General features: G+C 36.7%; 1 protein-coding gene across 28 annotated transcripts in view; it reads left to right on the forward strand.

Annotated features, from left to right (window-relative positions):
• Nucleotides 1–16505, forward strand: part of SOX5 (SRY-box 5) — a 1006514-nt gene that overhangs the window by 425699 nt on the left and 564310 nt on the right. For 5 of the 28 annotated variants that reach the window (XM_021092929.1, XM_021092927.1, XM_021092926.1 and 2 more), the window contains one exon: nt 7332–7443. The exons of 22 other annotated variants lie outside the window; for them this stretch is intronic. The gene's annotated coding sequence lies outside the window, so the exon portion shown is untranslated. Of the gene's footprint in view, nt 1–5696; nt 7444–16505 lie in introns of those variants that run through there. One more of the 28 variants, XM_021092951.1, reaches the window with a different exon arrangement.

The following is a 16505-nucleotide window of genomic DNA, read 5'->3' on the forward strand; positions in this document are numbered from 1 at the left end:
CAGTTTTCACCATCCCTTGTCAAACCCTGGCTAACTCCCAGTGGGACTGTTTGAAATAGGCTTCTGTCTTCCAACAGTCTCTCCTCTTGAGCAAACTTCGGTCAGGCTCCTCTGAACTCTCTTCTCAAGGACTCTCTGGCTTTGGGGCTTCCACCTCTCCTCTGCATTGTCCAGGTTTAGCAAGAATCTTGCTAAGTCTTTTTAGACAGAATCCCCCCTCCTTAACACCAGCTCCCCCCCACCCCATGTCTGATCAGGTTCTTTATCTTTCTGCATACCCCAGATGACATTCTGATCCCTCTACCTTCAGTAGAAATCTTATTAGACTGGTCTAGTCTGAAACCCTTCCTTACCTCTGATGTTTCCTCTCAGTGATTTTTCATTCACAGACCCCCATCCCGCTCCTTGGCTATACATTCCCACCTTGCCTTTTCGTGTTCAGTTTTGAGCCCAGTCTCTTTCCCTTACTGCAAAATCCCGTTGTAGCATTGTAGTTCTTCTTCCTCTTGCCATATTTCCTCTGAATGAAGTCTGCCTTCCTGTTTTAACAAGCATCAAGAATGAGTAATTTTTCTCTTTAACACTTTCCAGTCTCTCATGAGATTATTGGGTAAATATCCCAAAGTTACCTTTGATGGAGCTCTTGCCTTGTTCGGAAAACTTCAGTGGTTCCTTATCATCTACCAAATAAAATAGGTTTGTTTTAGTCTCAGATTTTCATTCTGACTTCCTAGTCATTTCAAGTGTGTGCCTTGTATTCCACCTAAAGAAGGTTGCCATTCCCTGAACAAAAGAGTGTCCTCCCGGTCTCTACATCTTACTTCCTGCTTTCCCTTCCCCTGGGACTGCCTGTCCTCAGGCCTCCTGACATCTCTTTTAAGGTCCAGGTCATATGCTGCTTCCTCTCTCAGCATTCCCAGACTCCATCCTGATAGCCATCCTTCTGTCCTCCGAGGCTCCAGAGTACTTTGTTTTTACCTGTCCTGTTGCAATTATTATATGTGGTATTTATTTACATTATTGTACACCTGTCACATATATCTATGTATCATATATTTGAAGAGAGTTTCAAAGAAGCATGGAATTTCCTCACCAAGAGTTAAGAGGGAGCAATTTTTTTTTTGCCATACCCATGTTATGTGGAAGTCCCCGGGCCAGGAATGGAACCCACACCACAATAGCAACCTGAGCTGCTGCAGTGACAACACTGAAATGTTAACCCGCTGCGCACAAGAGGCTGGGTTCTTGCTGAGGATTCTAAGGAGACTTTACAAGAAGGAAGAATCAGTTTGGGGTAGGTTGCTGATTCTGAGGTGGGATAAGAAGTGAAAATTAACTAGGGGTTGGAGGTTGTCATAGTTTAGAGCAGGATCATTTAGCAGCAATTGGTATTCCTTATAGGAAATGAAAAAAGCAAGTGGGTCTAGGGTGATGCTGGTAAAAAATGAGAGGCGTCCTAATGGCATTTTGCAACTACTGCATGACCTTTGAAGAAACAGTGTTTTCTGTTTTTAATATTTGCCTTTTTCTGTGTCTGTCTTCCAAGTCCGACTCATGGCAAGGCTGCTTTTCCTCCTTTTTAGTCTGAGCTGATTTTCATTCTTTCTGTTTAGGATAGATTTTGACACATATAAATAAATAAGTGAATTTAAAAATCCAGAGGAGAGATACTCTTATTTTTCTGGATTATTGCTTAAATGGCTAGAAACTGAAAGAAAAATTTTGAATGGCTGGAAGAATATGGTCCCTGTGGTCAGTGGTTTAAAAGTGGGTCTTCACACACTGTATTAGTCACATGTTGGTTGTCTACACTTATTTTTGCTTTTCCTTTGCCATTAGAGTGACTTTCGTTTTCCTTGTGCCACCAGATAATTCCGTATTTTTACTCATCTCTTCCATCTCTGGCTCATTGTTTAATCTTTAATTATAGATATGGGGCTATAGAAATATGCTAAGAACATTTTCACAATTTCTTCACTTTCTTGTCCACCTCCCTGTCTCTTATATGCCTTTGGTTTAATGGATCAGAAGTCTACTTTTGTTATGTGTATTTGCTTACACATTTACACCCCCACAACACACACACACACACACACACACACACAGAGGATATGAGGTAGTTTTTATTAAAGTTTTCCCTAGAGCAGAAACAAGTATAATCAATGTTAGAAACTGTTAAGCCATTTTCTTCTGATCCTGCAATCTTTAAAATTAGGTTAAAACTCTTTATGGCAGGCTTTTTTCCATCTTCAGACACTGTGTTCTGTGTTGTAGAATTTCTTATGGTGGTGATTTTTAAAAGGTACCAGATTCCATCCATTCCAGGATACTTTCCCTCATTCCTTCTGAAAGAACCCACTAATAACACCCCTAAGAATTTATTATTTTTTCTTTAAATGGATACCACAGCTGAAATCATATATTATTTGGCTCAATTTAAACACTAATGTTTCTTCACCTGCATTTATCAACCTGTCTACAACCAGAATGTTTAGAAGCAACAATCTTAAAAAAAAAAAAAAAAAAAGTGACCTCACCGTATTAGAATTCACAACGAGAGGTGTTCCATTAGCAAGTGGCTCAATTTTGGATTCAGTAGAACAAGGTAATTTGTCCCCAAGTAGAGGCCTCCCTTCCCAATGTTGTTGAATGTTACCTGGGCAGTCCTGGTCATACAACAGAGAGAGAGCATATCAATATTTTTGGTGTGTGCCATATATCAGAATGTGATTATAATCATTAGATCCGTATTTGCATTTCTCTGGCTCTCTGTTTTCTTTTTAATTGAGTTATAAAACAATTAGTTGACACCGTGTCTTTTTAGAACTCCCTGAGTGGGCCAGGAGCTGTTTGTTCTCCCTTGGACCTAAGTGCGGGAGGGGGCCCTCAGGAATCTCACTTTATTTTACCGCAGGGTGAAGGTCAGAGAGAAACAGTTTTTGTTCTAGTGCTGTTGCTTTCTGTTGTGACCTCTCTTGCATTGTTTGGCTTCCCTGCTCCCCCTTCGTGCTTTGAAGAGCCGCACACCAGGTGTTCCTGTTCTGAATTACACATGAAAGAACCTCATCCCTGGACTAATTAACTAGTAAACTGTTCCCGCCTCCCCTGGGTTTAATTGATGATGCTCTTAAAAGTGGAAGGCAGTTCCCCCTGCTTCCCCCTCCCCTTGATTTCACACCGGAGTCCTCTCTTCTTTATCTTTCCTATATGTAGAGGATGTTCCAGGTGATTTTTGATGTCTAGGTAAGGTGCCGGGGCCAGTCACATAGTTCATAAGATGATGACCCTGGATGGAAGGAAACTACTCTGGACTTTTCTTCCTGACTTTTTAAAGCTGTGCGTGTGACTCTTTCTCCAGGGAGTATTGTGTCCTGAGTGATCTACTTGCTCACAGTAGCAAGACCCAGAATCTCATCACTAACTTTCTGCATTTCTGCCTGTGATTTTCCTTCTTCTCAAAGCAGAGCAGGAAGCCAGTATGCCTAACAGGGTTTTCTGTTTTTATTTTTGATTGCGGTATTGGGAATATTACAGAAATATGAACATTTATAGAGTCGCATCTTGGCTTCCAGGACTCTGAGCCTGGTTGATTTTATTTTTCACCTGCGGGGCTTCTGGTTTCTGGGACTTATCCTGTGGGCACTCTTTTTAGGCACTGACTGTATTTCCGGGAAGTACAGGACTGTGTGCATGTGCAATGCAACAGCCTAGTCTTTCCTTTCTTCTTGTCCTCACTTTTAAAGATCTTATCTATTTTTTTTTTAATGTTAGGATTAAAAATTTAGTGTATGCATTCTGTAACTTTTCCCTTCATCATTCTGCTGTGATTGTATTGCTGTGGTTGGTTTTACTGTGCTTGTGTTTGATTGCTAAACTAGAATTAAAAGATTTAGAGTAAGTCTTAATGTGTGAGGGCATTTACAATGCTCTCTTTAAGCAAACTTTCTTATATAACCTTCCATATAATTTTGTATAACTGTGACTGTAGTTAATGTGTTGCATATTTGAGAGTTGCTAAGACAGTAACCTAAAAAGTTCATATCACAAGAAAAAAATGGTAACTGTGTGGTAATGGATGTTAACTAAACTTATTGTGGTGATCATTTCACAATACTTAGGAAAAAAAAGGAAAATTATTTCTGTATTCATTTGGCTCCCTAGGGCTGCTTCTTAAAATTCCAGCCCAAGTATGTAGGTATTCCTGAGTAACTCAACTGCAAGAACCCTCTTTGTCTTTTCCTTGTTTTTCCGTTCCCATGAGCACTGATGGACATTTATTTTGGTACTAACTTCCCGAACAGGACATGAAAGGCACAGTTTTGAAAAAAAAAAAAAAAATCACACGTATAATTATTTCTCTAAAGTATTAGTAAGAAAAATCATCGTTTTTGTTTTTGTCAAAGGCACTAAGCCTTGAAAAAGTATCATCCTATTGGAAAAATTGCTCTGTGGCTGAAGGATTTACTTATTGGATTGCACACTAGGTATGTGTGATAAGATTAGAGAGTTTAAACATTTTTATTGTGAACTTTTTCGTTTGCTTAATTGAAAGCTACTCGAGAATGGGTGTTGCCTGAATCTATCGTTCTGCTATCCTGGCCCATAGCAGAAGGCTTTGGTGCATGTGTAGTCAGTACATGTTTATTGAATGTTACTGAATTTAACTAAGTAAATTTTTACTTTGTGTTGGGTGTTGAAGAGAGCCAGGAATGGGAACTTGACAGAATGGTAGGGTAAACAATCTCTCTTCAATTATTAACAAGATGATAACAAAGATGTGGTCATGCTCCCTGAGTCCTTTAGGACTTGAGTGAGTCTGAATTAGCCTCTGACAGAAGCAGGGAAAAAAGTGAAGAAAAAATGCAGAGAATCTAGTTAAGTGTAGACAAAATGTGGAGGTCGTGGGTTTGTACCCAATGATCCTGTGAAGTCTGAAAATAGTTTTAAACATACACGCGGTTTTAATAACACAGATGTGTACCCCTCTGTCTCCCTCTTTTTTTCTCACATATCCTACACATGGCAATCACATGAATTTATACTGTATGCCATTACTCACATAGTTCATAATTCTTAAAGTATAAATAATGGCAGCTGCAGATCTAAAATCATCCACCTGATATTCACTTCTGTTGTACATTTTCATCTTCTGCATATTCTCACAGTGAAATTATAAATATATGTAAAGTTAATGCTACATGGTTAAAATGGTAGTTTAATAATGCATTATAATATAAAATGAAGTGGAATCAAATGAATTCAGTGAATAATAATTGAGCTTTTACCTATGCGATAGATACAGTACTAGATTCTGGGTGTTGAAAAATGCAGTAACTGTATCTCTGGCCCTCTGGAAACTGCCAGTCTAATGTCAAAGAACGTCACACATAGAAAACTAGGCAATACAGTATATAAATGCTATATATAAAATACAGACATTTTAAAAACTACAGATATACCCAGAAAAGTTTATAGCTCTGAAGAGATTGGTTAACATTTCAGAGGAAGTATCTTTGGAGTTGAATCTTTTTTTTTTTTTTTTTTTTTTTCTTTTTAAGGACTCACCAGCAGAATATGGAACTTCCCAGCCTACGGGTCCAATCAGAGCTGCAGCTGCTAGCCTACAGCCACAGCCACAGCCACAGAAATGTGGGATCTGAGCCTCGTCTGTGGCCTACACAGATGGCATGGCAATGCCATATCCTTAACCCACTAAGCGGGGCCAGGAATTGAACCTGAATCTTCAATGAATACTAGTCAGATTTGTTACCCCTGAGCCACAGTGGAACCTATGGGAGTTGAATCTTGAACTATGGATCTTTGAAGGTAATTCAGAGATTTCTAGTTTGGATAGTTCAATGCATGGCGATGCTTTGGGAATCAGAAAAACATATAGGTTTGAGGATTGGAGAATAGAGTTACTTGCAAATGCGTTAGACTTTAGTGGCTTAGGTCACCAAGAGAGGGTGCTCTAGGTAAAAACATGGAGCTAGGGCTTAGGCTAGAAATGAGAAGTGGATATGTGTACACACACACACACACACACACACACACACACACACACACACACACTCATGCACATAACTTGGTTGTGTTTGAGGTAGAGGTGCTTGTTGAAGAAGGCCAAGAGTTGGGCAGATTTGCCCATGCAGAGAATGTGTGGAGGAAGAAGAGAAATGTCTACATGGAAAGGGCCAGCAAAGGGTGAGGAGGAAACCATAGTCGTTCAGCGTTGCTGTGAATTCCTAACATAACTGCAACCTCTGCCTCCTTTCTGTTCCCTTGAAGGATCTGGGGAGTGTGTTGGGCTCACTTTTTCCTTTTCTCTTCTCTGCCTCCTCCTTGTCCATAGTCATTAGTATAGGAAAATATATGCTTCTTTCTTTTGCTGCCTTTCCTAATAGACCATCCTTAACTAAACTTCAATAATTGAAATGAAATATCCACATATGAATAGGTTAAACATTTTTCACTTCCAAAGTCCAGCAGATTGGAGCTGATTCAGACTTATATGAGATTCTTATAGAACATGATTTTTTTTTTCTTTTTACCATCTGCCCTCTCTCTTACTCAGATAAGCAGATTGTCCTTAGCTTTTCATGTTCTCTCCTAATATGTATCTTACTGATTGGAGCAAAATAGACGTTCAGAAGACATACTTACATCAGAATAATGTGATCACACACATTATTCACCCTAGACTCATAGTTTTCTTCAGTAATAACCTAATGTAATCATTTTATTGAAACATCTGAATGTATCTGCTGTACATATTTCGATACCACTGCTTTCAAATAAGCTGTTTCAGATCTGCTTTCTCGTCTCTTTGGTTATATTCCTAACATAACCCATGTTACTTTCTCCCACTTCTATCCCTTTGTTTTCTTGCCTCTCCCAGAGGCAAGCACTGTTAACAGATTCTTGAATGTCCTTCCAGATGCGTGATATACATAGGCAATCTTAAATTCATACACACATGCGTGCTCACAGGCAAACATATATCCATTTTGTTTGAATTTTTGTTCGAACCATGGGCATATTAGAGTTACATAAAATAAATATATAAAATTCTACCCTTCAAAATAAAGCAAATGGGCAAAATCCCAAAGATCTAAGGTTAGCTTTTCAGTTTTTTGAAACTTAAACTTTAACCTTTAGGACTTTTTACCCCATATCTTTTGGGTTCTCTTTATGAAATATATTTCCCTTTATGTTAAGAGTCTCTCAGTTGTAGTAAAATAAACTCAACTCAGTCTAATTTGAACTAGTTGGATTTTAGAACCTCTCTTTTCCGTTAGCTTCTAATTGACTCTGCTCTGATTTACTACTAGGGCTCAGGCTGAACTGAAGTGTCCTCCATACTGACAGCTCCAATTCTCCATTTGGAAGAGAGAGCCACCCTCTATGTGTAATTCAGAAAACCTCAGAGAAGGCCTGATTTAGGTACATACCCATCCCTGTACAATTATTGTTATTACTATTTGTGTGTGGGGGGATGGATATCAGATACAGAGTCAAGCATGGGCCAAGTACATACCTAAGCTACAAGTATGGGGGAGGAATATTGCCAAAGCAAAAGGGGTGCTTTTATCAGATGAGTAATGGGATAGCATGCTGGGCCGGTGAAATGTGCACCTAATGTAGTCCACAATATCCCTTTTTTGGAGTTCCCCAGTGGCCTACTGGTTAAGGATCTGGTGTTGTCACTTATGTGGCTCAGGTCACTGCTGTGACGGGGTTTGATCCCTGGCCTGGGAAACTTTTGCAAGCTGTGGGCGCAGCCAAAAAGAAAAAATTAGCGAACGATATATTAGCCATGGAAAAAATAATATTTCTATGGTGCTGAACTTGTTTTTTAACAAAGACAAAAACCCTTAATATGTTGTTTATAACTATAAGGGGATTATTCAACTGAAAAGGTGTTTAATATTCCTTGAAAAAAACTTCATTATGGGTGAATTTAAATATTTTCTCTAATTATTCTTTGCTTTAAATTGGTATCATCCAACTGATGATACCTGTTATTATCACAATGGAAGTGAAGTCATGACTGCATACCTGTATGTATTGCTTATAGTCAGATATTCTGGCAAATATGTATCATTATGTTTAAAAGCTGCCAGAAAAATCCCAGTTTTTCTATTTTCAAATTCTGTCTTGAGCTCTCCACTTCTATTCTTTTCTCCATTGCCACCTCCCTGTTCTACCATTTTTCTTCTGAACTTATGCAATAGTTTCTCCATGGTCACTCTGCTTACCCTTTCACCCTTCTCTCACAAATATTTTTGTCACACAGCCCAAACAATCTCTTTGAAATATAATCATGTCACAAAATATAAATCATATCATGTTAGCCTCTTGTTTAACATCCTCCAATGGCTTCTCATCATAACTGGAATTCAATCCAAATTCTTGGCCCTGACCAATAGGTTTTGCAGGATATGGCTTCTGCTTACATCCGTAACTTCAGTTTGAGCCATTACTCTCTCATTTATGCAGTTGAAATCATACTATCATTCATTTGGGGGAATATGTCAAAAACTGTCCCCAAATAGGGCCTTTGCATATGCTATTCCTGCTGTGTAGAACTGTCCCCTTCCCCACATCCACCCACCATGTCAAGCTTTTTCTTATCCTTCAGGATACGACCAAAATGTCAAGTTGAGAGAGGTCTTCCTTGCTACTTAATCTAAATTTTACCCTGCCCCTTTTTTTTTTCTGGCTTTTCACCACATTTGTTTTTTGTAAGCTTACAATTATAGAACTTTATGTCATTATGTTTACTTATTTACTGCCTGTCTCCCCTACTACATTGACAGCTGCATGAGGGAAGAATAAAGGTCAATTCCTGTTTTTTGACAGTGCACTGTTAGTATTTATTTAGCACAGTGGCTGGCACAGAATATTTGCTCAGGAAATATTTGTCAAATATCAAACAGAATGAATTTAGTAATCTCATTTAAAAATCCACTCATCTGAAAATCAAAAATATTCTTCTCTCTGATAATAAAAATAGAAAAGCAAACAAACAACCAAACCCAAACGAACAATGGCAAACACTGCTAGAAAGAGAAAGGAAGTTTGGTCAAGATGAGGGACAAGAAAAATGAAAAACAGTCCTCCAGAGAATTTAACCAAGGCTGGCTGAATACTTACAGAAGGGAAAAAAATAGATTCAAAGAGTAAAAATTATCCACGATAAAGTATCGCCAAATCACAAGAGATCGTGTTAGGTGTCTGCTGTGGGGACTAAAGTCTAATCTCAGGGCTACAGGGAACAACTGATAGAAAAATTAGACCAAACTGGATTGGATTATTGTAATGCACTCACTTTTCTCTGTGTTTGGTTTGGGGTTCAAGCTTCCCAAGTTAGAGTCTGGTAGTGGGCCTGTTTCTAATTCATTCAAAAGGGAGTGGTGGTTTGTTGTCTCATTGTCTTGCCAAGGCTGTTGTATAAGCATGTAGGGTCTCTGATTTTGTTTCTACAGTGTGGTGGCAGGAATGATGGCAAAAGTATGGAAGAGAAGCTTAGGAACTTTGTCAATCTGTGCTTTTAAGTTGCTTATAGGTGAATCTGGGAATACAGAAATTTCGGTGTCCTGGCCATGATTTGATGGCATGTGTATATATGGTCATGAGCTAAACTCAGTAACCAGATTAAATTTAGTATATTTGGTCTGCATTTAAAAATAGGATATTGACTTGTAATGGGCAATCTCATGTTAAAGCCATTTGTGATATATACCAGTCATATGCTAGTGAATACAAGCACATAACTATAAAAACTAGTTTGCTGAGCTTCAAGGAAGTCATCCCTGAGAAGCCTTTTAAGATTAGACCTGAAGCATGTTATCTTTACATCCCTCCTGCTATTGCTCTGAGATTCCTCCTTTGGGAATCTTTGACCTATATAATAAATCCATAAAAAGAAGTTTTACAATGGGGAATTGTGTTTGCATTAAAAACATGGGTTTTAATATATTTTTGACCCAGGATTAAAAGTCAGTCTCATTTGAATGTAATTCATTATTGTCTTTTAGAAAACTTAGCTATATTTATAATCATCAGAAAATGTCTCTCATCTTAACTTTCACAGAGATTCTCTTTGTGCATAGAGTTTGAGGAAGTCTATGATGTCATTCCATTATTTAGAAAGGAATCTGTTTTACACTTAGCAGTCAGTGTATCTGAATATGTGTCACAAATACTACCATCATGTATTTATGGTTACTCTTCATTTCTTATATGCTGAATGACTAAATTATAATAAAGGCTGAATAACCCCTTTTAGATTTAGAAAGGATAGTGGCTATCTTTGAGAAATGTTTTATTCTAATTAGTCCATTAGTCTCCAATGGAGACCAGTAGTGAATGGAGCTCACTGGACACTAATTCTTCTTTTCCAAGTAAAAACCCTTGACCAAATTTGTATCATGATGTAGTCCTGGAGATCTGTTCAAAATGCATCTCCTTTCTTTTCTTTCTTTTTTTGGGTAATGTTTCATAATATTCCACAAGTGATTTATGCAAGAACATTTGCCTGACGGAACTGCACGTTCTCAAGGTAGGCTGTTTTCTGTGAGGCCTGAACTTTCAGATTGTTCTTTTTGAGGGAGTAATTCCTTCAAAGTGTCCCAGGAGTTTGAATTTTACTGTCTTCTGTGAACTTATCAGCTAACGATTTTGTCAGAAAAAGCCATACTCCAAATGTCCTAGGGCTGTTGTTAGGACAGACCTGTCATCTGCATTGTGTGATTCTGGTTTCCAGGCAACTCCTGTGTAGAAGGTACAGAGCAAAATTTTTCTACCTTACTTTAATATCTGCATTAGCCCATGAGAACGGTTTGATGCTGAGCAGACACTTTTTGAGAGATTATTATCTGGGAGAAGAAATACAGGCCCAAAGTGGATCAGGACCACAGGGGGGATCAAAGGAGGAGAGAGAGATACTTTTGTTTTAGTTAAAGAAAAGAAAAATAGTGGACAGTATTTAACGTGAGTCTATTAATGTTCTAGATTTCTTTATAAAATGAAGCTTTACTTGAGTATTTTACCATCCATTTGAATGCACTTTAAAAAAATCAAGGTAATTGTTTATCAGCTTTTTGTCACCAGAAGGGTAGCACTGTTCTTACAGAGAAGTGAGACCCTTGAAATTAGCCTGTAGCTTCTGGAAAGACACAGTGAGAATGAGAGGGCACAGGGTCGCTTATCCAGTTGGGAGGATCAGTTGCTCAACGCTGGCCCTCAGTGGGGTGAGGATATTTTAGAAAGGACATCTTCATACTGCACATGTTAGTGATGAGATGCAGTTTATGTTGGTACACACAGTTGTGACTTTTTCTTGTTTTGGAATATGCCTGATATTTATGCCAAAAGGATTTATCGTCAACTCTCAACTGAATCTGAAGGTTGGTACAAGGCATAAAAAGAAAGGTGTATATCTTATTATAATTTGCATTGCTTTTGAGATATGCTCTGTGACTTACTGCAACATATACAACGTCCTTATAATGTTCTTAGTTAAATTACGCAGTTATTTGAATTTCAATCCCATGATGGTTGGGCAATGAAAAATGGCCTTGCTTATTCAAGGAAGCTTAAATGAAGGGAAAGGGTTTGGGGAAGTCACAAGCTGAAGTTGCTTTTCAATGAAAACTTGCCTATAAATGACTGAGAGAAGGACTTTTTATGTTGCTAGTTAAATATACACGCATATTCAGTGCAATTTAGGGAGTTTAAAAAGGAAAGAAAGTGTTTTTCTATGTTTCTGAGATATAGCAATACTTTGTGGTATTATCTGCTATTTTGAATTAGTTACCTCTTGATTTTTTTTTTTTTTAACCATATTGGAAAGAATCTTTTCCGTGCAGGTACTTCTTTTCAACAAACGAAAGCAACATCCATCAAGATGCTAGCAGATTAGAAAAAGTGGGCACTAAGGAAATTGCTTTAAAGATGATGCATGTAGGAAGCAGTTGGATATACACCTGGATGAGGCCAGATGGGGTTCTTAGTCAGTGGGCGCCCTGGCCATGATGGCACTATTCTCTTTCTGTAATGATTTTAATGAAAACTTGATGGTCAGATCTTTGCTTTTGTTGGTAAGCTTTATGCCTAACCTCTCACCTTGGTTGACATTGAACTTGCCACTAATGGCTTCACAGCAGCCCAGCAGCAGTTTCTCAGCTCCTTAAGTAAACATCACATTACTTCAAGTTAACATCACATTGTGTCCTTCAAACATTTTCTGTATAGTTATGTTCTACTGACCTCAAATTCACTTACAGAAATTGCTTTTAAGAAACTTTCCTTTTTATATTTTTCAGGAAAGAAATAGAAATAAAATAGCAGCAAGACAAAAATATAATAAGTTTATTACCTCATTGAGCTTTTCCAGGGGTTATTATGCCTTATAATGTAAACTAAATATCCAGTAGAGCTACATCCATTTTACTGAATAGCCGAGTATCCTCTTTGTCCTACTCTGGTGTATTTGGAGAATATAGATTACCTTGTAATATTATGATCTGTTGTTCATTTTTGTCTTGTGGACAAAATATCAAAGGAATGCATAACATTCTGCGAAGGGACTACTATGCTTGGGGTGATAATATGCTTTAATCTGTGATGGCAGTTTGTCTTGAATCATAACCTTCCCATTCTTAATGAACCAGACTTTGATCTTATACAGATATTTCTGACACCACTGTTGAGCAGTTTAGAATTTTATAATATAATTCTTCCTTAAAAGTATAGGAAGAACTTCTGTCTGAGGAAAGATACTCAGAATCCAGTGTCCCACTATGCTGGCCTGTAAGTCAAGTCTATCCCTATGTTGTGATATATTTATGGATTTGTAGACATTGTCAGTCATCACAAAATTATATATAATCTGGAGCCATTTTTAAAAATTCTCATGGATCTGTAGTCATTGTCAGTTGTTAAAAAAATTATATAATCCAGAGCCATTAAAAAAAATTCTTTAAGTCCTCGATAGCTTATTATAAAATGTTGATGCCTCCATATTAAGGGTCTGTTTTGTAAGCATTTAAACTCCAGGGTGAGGAAGGTAATGCAAAGAATGAACTGGGCCTAGATTTTAATAACTTGGAGCTCATTTCTGCTCTGGGCCCATTCCTCATGATACAGGTAATTAGAGATAAAGGGAACCCTGGAAATTCAGAGATCACTTGACTCAACCAAAAGGAGATGTTATTTTTTTCCATGTGCTGGGCTTATTGTTACCCAGTCTTGTTTCTTTCCAGCAAAGTCTGAATTCTTGATGCCTATGTAACATGTCCTGATTTTTAAAGGTTTTTCAAGGAAAGGGGAACAAAACCACACTGAAGACTAAATAAAACATAGCTCTTAGGTCAGAAGAGGGCCTTAGATAATCCATCTGAGTCTTCTGCCGTAAGGAAAAGGAACAGGTGTATGGTATTTCTTTTGCTCTCAGTTAAGTAGATTATCTCTTTATTTAGTCTTAAGTTGACTAGTAGGTTGGTGGACTTTATGATATTACCTAAGATAAGTGTTGTTTAGCCCTCTATTTCTGAGGGCCATGTCATAGTTTCTAGTGGTGTCTTCGCTTTCTTGTTCCAAATAAAATCATGTTGCTTTTGTTAGCTAGGTGGTAGAGGCTTGAATGCTCAGAAATGATGGTTTGGAAAGGTATTTTGTATAATTAAAGCATTTTTGCTCTCTGGATCTTTCCCCTTGTGGTCTTTAGAAAAGTAACCAATTTAAAGTGGCTAACTTTAATAAGTATTCAATGAATATTTACTGAATTAAAAGTAATTGGCCTTTTAGAAAGAAAATGCTTAGTGTTGGTAGGGATATGGAAAAACCTGAGCTCTAATACTCTGCTAGTGAGAATGTAAATGGCACAACCACTTAAGAAACTGTTTAGTATCTACTAAAGTTGAACCTATGAATGAATACCTGTAATTCCAATTCCGCTTCTAAGTATATATCCAACAGATATGCATACATATATTCAGAGCAGCACTGTACAATATCCCAAACTGAGAAGCTACACAAATGTTCAACAAATACAGAATGCATTAATGAATTGTTGTTTATTCTCAATGGGGAAAAGTATACAGTAGTGAAAAGGTATGATCTACAGCTGCACACAACTATAAATCAGTTTCACAAGCATAATGCTGAGTGCATGAACCAAACACAAAATTGTATATACTATATGATTCTACTTGTATGAAGTAGAGTAACTGACAAAGCTGACTTGTGTGGCTTCTAAAGCAAAAGTAGTTACTCTGGGTATATTAGTAACTAGAAAGGAGTATAAGGGGAGGGTCTTTTGGGGTGCTGGCAATGTTTTATTTCTTGATTTAGTTGTAGGATTTCACAGATGAATTCACTTATTATAGATATTGAGCCAGACACTATGACTTTTTGCAGAGACACTGTACATTTTTTCTATGTATATCAATCTTTAGTAATACATTAAAATGAAAAAAATTTAATAGATCTTTTAAATTCAATGAAATCATTGTAATTGAAGGAAGTATATTTATTTTTAATATTCTCTAAGATCTTATTACAATTTTAGTGTAAAATTAGGATAGAGAGCTGTAGACTATTAAATGGAGGTACTCTATAAATTATGGCTTTACATAATTACAGTTAAAGTGTGATTCTTGCCAACTTCAGAGATATTTTTAAGAATCTGCATTCAGTTTTCAAAAATAAAAAGTAAAATGTAACCTCAAGTGTAGATCAGCTAGTTATGTATAGAGCATGCCCAATATAATGCCTCTCAGTTTTCAATGATTTCTTACAGTGCTTGCTGGTGAACAGTTTTAATGATGCAAAAAATTTTTATAAAATGAGAAACCTCTATTTAAATTTGTTTCACTATGAAGATTAAGGAATTTTTGATTTGTTATACTGAAGATTATACCCAGAGGAAGTTAAGGAATATTCCTGTCAAGCAACCAAATGCTTGTTTAGTGTCTAATACTAATAAGAAAATACAAATTTACATTTAAATCATAGATTAAATTGAAAATCTTTAGAATCATATGTGACCAAACATTATTACAGAATAATCCCTCCCCCTATTTTTTTCATGAGGAAAACTTAAAGGCATGTCTAAAGACACATCATTAATACCTCTTTATTACTGAGACTGGAACTCTCCAATATTCCCCAATGCCTGTCTCTTTAGTTCACAGAGAACATTCATGTGCATAATCTCAGTTATTGCTACATTTAATGGGAACACATTTGTGTAATTTAAAGTCATTCCCCTGTTATCTGCCAAATGCCTGTTTATAATAACCCTACATTGCTATTGGTATATTTTCCTGTTATGTTTCTCTCCTTGACACTGTAGATGCCTTGATTAAGAAATAACATAGGTCAATTAGATTCTATTTTACTTGAGGTCTTTTTCAGGTTTGACCAAGACTATGACGTCTGCTTTCCTCTGCAGATGAATTTTCCTGCCTACAATTGAATAAATACAATTACTGATGAATAGGGATTTCCTAGGGTTTTTAAAAAGGATCTATGTTCATGTCAAATAATCTCATGTAATTGTTTTGTTATTAATATCAAGATGTTTACTGACCTTTGATAGTTTCCTTGTGTTATTGGAACACTGAGAACTGTCTGTACCATTGATTTCAAGGTAAGTAAGGGCTTAGGAATTTTTTATTTTTAGATAATGATCAAGTTCGAGATATATAGGGCCCAGCATTTTATATTAATATATCATTTATTGTGTACATATATGCACATATATATTGTGTTACATACGTATATTTTAAATTTTAGGTAAAGTCTTTTAAATGTTGTTATCAAATTAATGCATACATGTGATTAAAGTTAAATCAAATAGTACATAGCAGCAGTTTTTTACCTTACCATATCCATTAACCCTGTGGCATTTTCCAAAGGCAAACATTTTTATTTTATTTAAATTTCTTCCCTATACTTTTAAGTCAGAGATTTTTAACCTGGAGTTAATGGAATTCATGAGGTCTATGTGCTTGGATAGGGGGAAAAAGTTATATCCGAAGTGAAATTTAGGACAGGCGACAATCCACAGTAGTATTAGCAGTACTGTGATTTTATCAGTGACAGAATTCAGAAGCATTTTCATATGACATGAGGTTGTTGCAAAATCTGTCTTGAAATATTGTTTACACTTATCTCTCCTTCTAAATTATATCTAATTATTTAATGCATTAGTAAAGAGGCATATCTATTATTATACCACATATTTGGGTAGTATTTTTGTTATTTCGGTATAATTGATTTCCTTTGCAATTCTATATATTTTATTTTATGCATTTAAAATATTTTTTTGAGAATAGTTCCATAGGCTTCACCAGACTGCTAGTGGAGTCCATGCCAAGTATATGTTAAAAATCTATGTTGTCGATACTATGTATATACCACTGTTTCTTGATTTATCAAATTGAGGCATTTGAGGCATCCACTGGATGCCAAGTAGGAGAGGATTCGGCACACTT

This window comes from Sus scrofa, chromosome 5 (genome assembly GCF_000003025.6).
Source record: "Sus scrofa isolate TJ Tabasco breed Duroc chromosome 5, Sscrofa11.1, whole genome shotgun sequence".
Classification (NCBI taxonomy): domain Eukaryota; kingdom Metazoa; phylum Chordata; class Mammalia; order Artiodactyla; family Suidae; genus Sus; species Sus scrofa.